Source organism: Theobroma cacao, chromosome 1 (assembly GCF_053813885.1).
Source record: "Theobroma cacao isolate CCN51 chromosome 1, ASM5381388v1, whole genome shotgun sequence".
NCBI classification, from domain to species: domain Eukaryota; kingdom Viridiplantae; phylum Streptophyta; class Magnoliopsida; order Malvales; family Malvaceae; genus Theobroma; species Theobroma cacao.
This window is the reverse complement of record NC_142639.1, coordinates 15,117,511-15,128,008: the sequence shown is the minus strand read 5'-3', so window position 1 is coordinate 15,128,008 and position 10,498 is coordinate 15,117,511. Positions and strand designations below refer to the sequence as shown.

Genomic DNA, 10,498 nt, shown 5'->3' with positions numbered 1-10,498 from the left:
CTCATATGGGGTCATTTTAGTTTCCTTTATAGGAACTCTATTTAATATATGACAAGCTGTTAACAAAGCTTCTCCCCAAAAACCTTTTCCAAGACCTGAATATGATAACATAGCATTTACCATTTCGGTCAAGACCTTATTCTTCCTTTCTGCTACACCATTATGTTGTGGTGTGTAAGGTGCTGAAATATGATGGATTATTCTAGTGGAGACAAAATAACTTAGACTATAATATTCTCCATCTCTATCTGATCTTAAACACTTGATAAAAGATTCACATTGTAATTCAACTTCTGATTTATAAACCTTAAATTTATCAAGTACTTCATCTTTAGAATGCAACAAATATACATAGCAATATCTAGAGAAATCATCAATGAATGTGACAAAATATTTCTTTCCAGCTAATGTAGGTGTACTATGCATATCACACACATCACTATGTATTAATTCAAGTAATTTGGTATTTCTTTTAACTTTAGGAAAAGGATTTCTAGTTATTTTTGTTAGCATGCATGTATTACATTTATCAATATTTGGATTGAATTTTGGAATTAAGTCCATTTTATACATGTCATCCAATCTTCTATAATTTAAATGTCCTAATCTATAATGCCATAAATAAGAAGATTCAACCGTATAAGCAGAAACATCTATCTTATTATTAACAATATTTAATTTGAACATTCCATCACACATGTAACCTTTCCCAACAAAAATTCCCCCTTTGGACAGAATAAATTTATCTGCCTTAAATACAAGCTTGAAACCAAACATATTTAATAGACTTTCAGACACTAAATTTTTTCTAACTTCTGGAACATAGAATACATATTTCAAAGTTAAAGTTTTTTCAGAAGTGAATTGAAGTTCAACAGTCCCTTTGCCTTTAATCATTGCTGTAGAAGAATTTCCCATGTATAGGAAATTTTCACACTCACTTGGTATTAAATTCTTGAAAATACTCTTATCATTGCACACATGTTTTGTTGCTCCAGAATCAACCCACCAGGCATCATTTTCTTCAAACACATAGATTTCAGAAATCATAGCTATAAAATTTTCAGAAGCTTTTCTTTTTGAAGAATTATTTTTCTTCTTCAATAATCGACATTCATTATTGAAATGTCCTGGTTTTCCACAATAGAAACATGTGCTTTTATTATGTCTTTTGAATTTCGGACCATTAGCAATCTGCTTGAACTTTGTTTTGGCAGGTTTAGTGGTCTGTCCTTCCTCTACAACATGTACTTTGGCTTCACCAGAAATAGCAACTTGTTCTTATTTCCTGTATTCCTCTTCAATTCGAAGATGATTTGCCAAAGTCTCAAGAGTTATTTCTTCCTTTTTGTGTTTTAGACTTCTTTTAAAGTCTTTCCATGATGGAGGAAATTTGTCTATAATGGAGGATACAATTATAGTTTCATCCATTTTCATTTTATATTATTTAAACTGATTAAGCATTCTTTCAATTTCTCATAGTTGTTCTATAACAGAACGCCCATCAAACATTTGATAATTAATAAAGCGATTAACTAGAAATTTCTTACTTGTTGCATCTTCTGTCATGTACTTGGCTTCCAGTTTGTCCCATAATTTTTTTGCAGTAGCCTCATTCTGGTATGTGTCAAATAAGCCATCAGCCAAACCATTCAAGATGTGACCTTTGCACATATAATCGGCATTTTCCCATTTTTGCCTTTCTCTCGTTGCAGCAACAGACTCATTTTCTTCTTCTTCTGGTCTAGGTGTGGTCAAAACATAGACAACTTTCAAGGTTGATAGTAGAAAATCCATCTTCTTTTCCCATCTTAGAAAGTTGCCACCATCAAACCGATCCAATTTTACAAAGTCAGAAGCTAATTCTCTTAGTGTCCCACTTACAGCAGCCATTGTTGGAACGAAAATAAAACCTTAAGATTGTTAGAACACCAAACTGAAAACTTAGAAATTGGCTTCAAGGCGTGTATCAATGCCACTGTCCTTAAGGTTTTATTCGCCCCCATTTGTAGTGTGAAAAAGAGTTTCGGCGTATAAACCTTGAAGATACAATAAAGCCCAATGTTGACGGTGTTTTGCACTGACGAAATCAATCCACTAAGCACTCACCGGAATATAACAAGCTTATCAAACTTCTATAATATTTTTCTGCAGGAAAATAGTATAGAAGAAAACTTGAGAAATTTGAGAAAGGAAGGAAAGTTTTTGTTTTTCTGGTGTACGTTTTGTTGAATAAAGGGAGTCTCTTTTATGGGCATAAATGCCTGTTCTCAACAGACACTGTTTGTGTCTGTTTCAAAGAGTTGCTTCCTATTGGTCTTTTCCAATAGACGTAACTCTTTTTCTTATTCTTTATTTTTATTATTTTTTTTAATTTTATTTATTTATTTCCAACAAACACAACCCTTCTTTTAATTTAATTTCTAACAGTCGCAATTTTTCCTTTTATTAAGATATGAAATCATATTTTTTATTTGAAAATATCCAACAATCCCCCACCATTTTCAAATTAATTCAAATTTTCGATAATCTTGAAAATCAATTGCATAAATGAAAGTGTCTTCCGATTGAACATTCACTTAGTGAAAACATATTAAAGTTAATCGAAATTGCATGGTAGACTATGCTTTGAACCAGTTATTCCATTTGGTTAACCGAATACATCTCACACAATGATTTCAATACCAATGAATGCACAGTATCTGACGACGCTTTTACGGCCATGCGTCTGTATCTTCTTTTCATGAGTGCTGTTAGAGCCAAGCTCTTGAACTCCTAGAAGCAGCCACACTTCACACTCACATAGGTAAATCCCATGAATGCCCCCGTAACTAAAGCATTCTAACAAATTATGTTATGGGTTTATTAAGATATATAACTTGAAATGCCCCATACTTTGATATGGTGACAAATAAAGCTTATCGGATGTGAATTGAGGCATAATAAGGTATTTTGGGAACCAAAGAGACAAGATAAAATTTTTAAAATAAAATAATATTTTATTAATAAAATAATATTAAAATATTAATATTTAGTCGGATGTCGAAATCAGTCATGAAGAAGGATCATATGGTTTATCCAAGTGGGGGAGAAGATGTCAAGCCTGACTCTATAAAATACTTGTCATGACATGCATGTGATTGACTGAATGTTTACATACTAGGAAAGCCCCAAAAAATCGACAAAAGTTGGTATTGTACCTAGAGGTACAATAAAGTTGATTTAAGCCTCGAACTAGATCAAATAGAGATTTGAGGGTGAAATTGAAAGTTTTAAAATATCAGAATGACTTAGAATGGTGATTCGGTGTTCAAGGATCAATTTGGAGTCAAATAAGAAATTTCACTATCTAGGGGCAAAATGGTAATTTTGGCACTCGAAGACAAGATGGGAATTTTTTTTGAAAGATTTTGATCATATTTGACTTATTGGAGTATGATTTGAGGTTGAGAAGTGAAAATTTGTAATCCTGGTATTTTTCGAAGCATAGGGGTAAAATGGTAATTTTGCCACCCCAAGGGCAAAACAGTAATTTTCCACCACCAGGACACTTGTCCAGCACATGGATTTTACCTAATTTTATCATGGATAATTGAAGGAATTTATATGGTGGAGAGAGAAAGCTTAATAGTTAAGAAATAAAAATGGACCAATGAAATGGTGACACATGGCATATTTATAACCATTAAATATTTGGCTTATAAATTAACACAAATCAGCCCATTTTCTCTTCATATGGCCGGCCATAGCAAGAACAAAGAGAGGAAAAGAAGAACAAGAACCCTAGGTGGGAAAATTGAAGAAAAAGTGTGGGATTTCAAGGGATTAAGTTAATAAAGGTAAAATTTCTTGATTTTATCTTGTGATTTACTCTACTCATGCTTTCTTTTTCATTTTCCATGCTTAGAACTCAAGATTTCATGAGGATACCCTTGCTGGCCGAACACCTAGGAGAGAGAATTTGATGATGTTTTGGTTAGATTTTAAGATATTCTAGTGTTTTTAGTTAGTTAGTGATGTGTAGCATGAAAAGCCAACAAGAAAAATTCATTTTCTCCCATCACCATCATTGGCTAAATTTTCTAGGGAGGATATTGTGGCTGAAATTGATGATATTTGCATGATATTTTGGTGATATTTGATGTTTGGTGAGGCTAGAAATTAAATGGAAAATTTTGGTGTGAAAATTTGAATTTTTACCTAATGTATAGACATGTGTGATTATTAATCCGGGACTGATAAATTGAATTTCATTCGCAGTCACTGAGGTAATTTAGGTATAATTGGAGTGTAGAAAGTGAGAAGAATTGATTTGGAGTTAAATTGGAGATTTTAGTCGATTAGACCGAGTATAGTGTGACTTAGGTCGAATATCACATTTAAGTGATTAATCGGATATTTTGCATCCCATCGCATGCATTCATTTAGATTTAGAGAGCCTAAAATAGTTTATGACAAATTGACACAATTTATTGAAATTTGTGTCACGTATGATGTATAGGTGGTGAGCCCTCTAACAAGGGTAAGGAGATTGTGCCCGAAGACCGAGAATAGGAGTATATCGAACTCCTAGTAGTGTGAGTAACCTTATCATCATATTAATTATTTAAAGTATGTTTTAATTCGGTTTTGGTAAAATTGTATGAAAATGATTTTAAATGGTTAATTTTAGGTTTTATAAACAAAAATGAGTTTAAATGAAAATATTTTATAAATTGTCTTGAAACGAAATAACGATTTTGAAAATAAAGTAATTGGAGACCATTGATATGTTGTAAATTTAAAATTTAATTGATGGCGTATGTTATTGTGTTAGCATGACTAGTTGGGCTGTGTTTTGTGAATTGTATGAATTGCTTTATTTTACCCTTGTAGGCTGGGTAGTAATATATTAGCCCTGTCATGCTGTCAAAATTTTATTGTATGGTGGGTTTGACCTGTTGTAGTGGGCTAGGTTCTGTGGACTAGCATATTAGAGGGGCACGAAATCCTGTTATATTTTACCTCGGTTGGAGAGGCGAGTAGGGTAACTCCCGAGGTAAAAATTTAAGTTTATGGACTAAAAAAAATTTAAAGCTCACTAAATTTTTTAACGAAATTTTCCGTTGGAATAAGCCATTACCAAGGGAAATTTTCTAACAAAATTTTTTGTTGGAGAATTCTATCGATATTACTATTTTTTATTTTAAATATATTAACATTTTTTAAAAATTTTATTAATCCTTTAAGGTAATATATTAATAATATTAAATATGTACATACTGAGATTTATAATATTAAAAATTTAAATATGTTTTTCTTTGTTTATTATTATTTTATATATTTTGAAAACTTTATTGAATTATAAATTATAAATTAATTGCTCAAAATTCATTAATGTTATAAAATTAAAAAGTCTATAAAAATAACGTAATAAAATTTTTTAATTTTATTAAAATAGATGATAAAATCTAATAATATATTAAACAAAAACTAATAATACTTTATTAGATACGTACTAATATTAGTTAGTATAAATTAAGAAAATTGATATATATAGTAAATTTATTAATATAATATATTTGAAATATATTAATTTATTATATATATACAAATTATATATATGTAATTATATATAAACATGTATTAATATGTTATTTATTTTAAATGATATAACTTTATAAGTTAATATATTTATATATATGTATGTATGAGATATTAAATATCGTACATATATATTGGTATATGTTATAATTATTACACTTATGTTTTATATGTAAGCTTATAATAAATTTTATTTATATGATTACAGTTAATAACTTTATTAGTTATTATTTTAGTTTTTATAACGTTATAACATATAACTTATTATATGATTACATTTAGTTATTGGTTATACAAATTTTGTAATAAATATAACATTATAACATATAATTTATGTCATTAATATATATACAATAAAAATTCAAACATTTAATTCATTGATTAGTACATGACTTCTCTACTTAAAGAGTATAGATTTGAATCCCCTTCCCTCAATTATGTATATATATAAAAAAGAAAGTAATATAATACTATGTTTTACATTGATTATATTTATATCGGAATTATATTCATATTAGATAATTCTAATATTATTTTGAGTACAGGATCCTTTACGATTGGTTTCATATTGTAATTTTAATAATTGAATTGTATTATTATATTTATAAATATGTATTAAGATGAAATTATAAATTATATATTTTAAATGATATAACTTATATGTTAATATAATATATGATAATAAATATTTTACACATTAATATGTTATAATTATTACACCAATATATAGTATTGTTTCGTAATATAAAATGTTATATATATAGTAATTGTTAAAAGTCAGAATTAAAATTAACATTGGAGTCGAAATTAATAGATTAATAAATCTTATTTTTGGATCATCCTTATAAATTTGAGATATACTTCCATTTAATTACCCTAATACTTTAATTAAAATTGTAGTAAAATAATTTTTTACACTTTTATATTTCTTATTTAAACTTTTCATATAGATATCATTGTAAATTAATTTACTCAATTATCCTATCCTCCATGGATAGGTAACAATCTTAAAAAATATATATATTCATTAAATAACAGGAAATTTAACCAAATTTTTCGTTTTTCTTTTTGGAATTATTAACTAAACTAAACGTTTCTTACTTCAATAAAATAATAAACTAAACGTTTATTAACTTCTAAATGCCCCGTTTATATTTTGGGAGGTTTTTGGGAGGGAATTGGGGGATTATGTTTTTTGAATATTTCAAATTAGGGCATTTTCAAAAGATGACCACGGAATCTTCAAATTCAGAAGAAGAAGGAAAGATTACAGGAGGAAATCAGAACCTTATCGTCGAAGATGACCTAAGAGAAATGGGAAAAAAAGCTATCAAAACCAAAACAATCAGCCCAATTCAGGGCTATTACGTTTTCGTTCAGCTCCAAGCTCTCTTCTCGCTAATTTCACCAATAACCTTGATTGTGGGGTCAATAAAGGCAGTTTCGAGTCAGACAGATTGATATCCAGATTCATCAATTCAAGAGGCGGCAACAACGAAATCGAGGATAAATCTGGGACAGAGGTCGGTGTTAACTATGCGAATTCGCAGTAGAGTTATTCAGGGTTACCTCCTCATTATCCAAGGCAGAGCTCTGCCACGAGCTCGTCTGCTATGGATAGCTCATACGAGTTATTGGGAATGGATCATCACAGTCAAGGGAAGCCGATTACTTCAAGCCTACTGAGGTAAAGTAGCTCTCCTTCGGGGCTTTTTACCAACTTGTCTGTTCAAAATGGTGTTGTTCTTGTTCTCATTTATGATTATCAGTTTTTTCTGTTGAGGTTTTTAATGCTTTTTCTGGGACATTTTTAGTTGGTAGTTTAGACTTTAGTTTTACTATTTTGGCAGTTGTCTTTCTCATCATTTACGATTAAAGAACGACCTATACCCATTAAACTTTTAAAGTTAGCATTTTGGTTGTGCTAGATAGGTTTTGTGTTGAAATATGGATCTAGCAACTGATAATAATTAAGCTTTTTGTAAATTAAAATATAGACCACTCAGTTAATTTGGTTGCGTAGTCTTTACTAATAGTTAGATTGAGTTTATACTAATATTTGATTGGGGAGTTTTATTTCATTTATATAAATCAAGAATTTTTTTTTTCTTTTCTTTTCCCCACCTTGTGTGGTTGCATATAAGCTAACCAGTGAAGCTCTTATAGGCAAGAGAGGAGATTTAAGGAATTCTTTGATAAGTGAAGCTCTCAAGGATTCCATCAAGGGGGCTCTCAAGATCCTAATTGGTATTGAATTCATAAACCATGCAATTCACGTCTTTCAGTTTCACTTCTTTGTTCCTTGCCAGCATGTTTGACCTTTATGGATTTCTACGAGACTCTTTTTGGTTGTTTACAGATGTGAGAAATCATCCTGTTTTGATCCATTGCAAATGTGGAAAGGTAAGAGTCCAAATTCAGCTATTACTCGTGCTTAGTAATTGAATGGTAAATGATTGGAGGAGTTAGCCTCTTTATATGAAGTTTGCATCTAACTGCCCTTCTCTTTTGCTGCTGTACATTGACCCTTTTTGTTCATGTAACATATAAAAAGAAAAAGAGAAGAAAACAAAGAAAGAAAGAGGTGTAATTGAAAAATTTAATGACATTTGTTTATGTAACATATAATTTTATTTAATGATTATATACGTTTACTTCCATATACTAAAACAAAAAAAGAGTTTATGTCATGAAATGAAAAATTAATTTTATTTGTTCATGAAGTTAGATCTTTCTTGGTTGTGATGAAATGAGAAATTGAGACTATGTATAAGACTTTCTTTTCTTGTTTCTTCTCAATGACCATAGGTATGTTATGTTCATGTGAAGAATCGAATTCATGAAGAAATTTTACTGCTTTGTATAACAATATGCCTTGTGAATTATAAGGTGGTTGGAAAGCTTGATAGTTTCATGGAATTATGGTCTAGAGTAGCTACTTTTGCATCTTAAACTGATGCAGGAAATGGAGGATGGTGGCATTGACATATGAAACTATAGGATGATTAAGGCATTGTTAAAAGAATTTTTGGAATTGTATGATAAGTTAGTAATCTTCCTGGATGTGGTTAGCTAGCTACTTGTTTAAAAGTTTCAAGTGAGATTTTTAGCTTGGGATGTTGTGGATAAGTTGTTGGCATGTGCTTCACTTGATGCGTTATTGAGCTTCTGTTTCAATTATTTTTTACTTATTGTAATCTATTTGAATTATGTTTGACTTATTGTACATTCTTATGGTTGTAGACCAAACACTATCCTATTGTCATTACAAACTAAATATGGAGCACTTCTTTCTTTCACCCATGATTATATTTTTGTTATTGTTTTTTCCTATTGTTGATCTGTTCTTATTCTGTAGTTTTTTTTTTTTTGTCTATAAAATCTTTTTTGATTTCAACGGATTTCAATTTAGCATTTTTGCCTTTCGCTATAATTTGCAACTCTTTGTATGATATTCATCACGTGTTTTGTGGCTTTTAGCCTGGATTTAATTTGTTGCATGTTGGCCTGTAGTACTGCTGGACTTACTTTCATAATTTTCTTGTCACCTCCTCTTTTTTATTTATAGATCCTAATTTGTTGTTTGTAAGGATTAAATACTTCTCTAATTTTTTATTTTTTATTTTTATATTTATCTATGCTAGTTGTATTGGCTGAGAATGGAAGGCTAAGGTATATAGAGAGCATTGCAAAGAGATTTGCGGAGTTGACCATAGCTGGTAAGGGGGAGCTGAAAGCCATTATAACAACTGTTATTGTAAGTTTACTCTGTAATTGTAAAGTTTTTTGTAAGTTACTTTTATCTCCCTTTGAAAAATTTATGTTCTTATAAAGTTGATATTCAAATGTAGCCTTTCTTTTATCCCTTTGAAGGAAAAGAATGCAGTCTAACAGTACAATGCAATTAGGCAAATACATGAAATTTTGGTTCAATGGTTTATTTAATATATTGGCATTGTTCTTCTCTTGAATACTTTGTGATTATAAAGTTCTTTGAAGCTCATGATATCAAATATTTTTCTAGTCTCTAGAAATACCTAATGTATATTTAGTATATGTTTATAAAACGTATAATTTTCTATAATAAATTATTTAATATATATGTATGTATAATTGTATTTGTATAAAAATACCTAATTTTATACCTAATGAATTTCGTGGGAAATGCTTTTCTAATAGAAAATTTTGTTGAAAATTTCTTGCGGAATTCGGTTGAAAATGCTTTTTCAACGAAAAATTCATTAGAAATTTCAGACGGAATTCCATGGGAAATGCTTTTTCAACGGAAAATTTCGTTAGAAATATTTGACGGAATTCCATGGGAAATACTTTTGCAACGAAAAATTCTAGTGGCAATTTTTGACAGAATTTCGTAGGAAATGCTTTTCCAATGGAATTCCGTTCAAAAAGAATTTCCAACAGAATTACTTCAATACAGTAAACGGATTATGCACTTTTTCAATGGAATTTTGCGATGGAATTTTTTATTGGAAATTTTTAATGGATTTCCAACGAAAAGTATTTTCAACAATACTTTTACCAACGAAATTTTTAGCGGATTTTTTCGTTGAAAACACATCGGAAAAATGTATTTCCAACAAAATTTTAACTTTTTTCAAAGGAAAATTTCGTCGGAAAAAGCTTGTTTTTTGGTAGTGAACTTTCATGTTTACCATTTTGCTTAGTTTGGCTTGGAAAGTGGTCAAAAACCTTGTCGAAGTTGAAGCATTATAGCAATCCAAGCGAGGCTGTGGCCTTGGAGGAGGTAAGCCGTGGAGTTCCGACTTAAAAATCACTTTTTTTTGGCTATTTAAGTGGTCAAGGACATAGCCTTGGTGAAGGTAGGCGCGACTTACCTAGTTTGGTGAAGAAATCCTTGTTAGATCGAGCTTCTTTCTTGATGCAAACTTGCACC

General features: G+C 30.0%; 1 pseudogene across 1 annotated transcript; it reads left to right on the top strand.

The window, feature by feature from the left end:
* Nucleotides 1-6,887: 6,887 nt before the first annotated feature.
* LOC18612608 (transcription factor bHLH130-like) lies at nt 6,888-9,529 on the top strand (annotated as a pseudogene). The gene is made up of 3 exons (XR_016026370.1): nt 6,888-7,270; nt 7,943-7,986; nt 9,228-9,529. The product of XR_016026370.1 is annotated as a transcription factor bHLH130-like (transcript).
* The last annotated feature ends 969 nt before the right edge of the window (nt 9,530-10,498 follow it).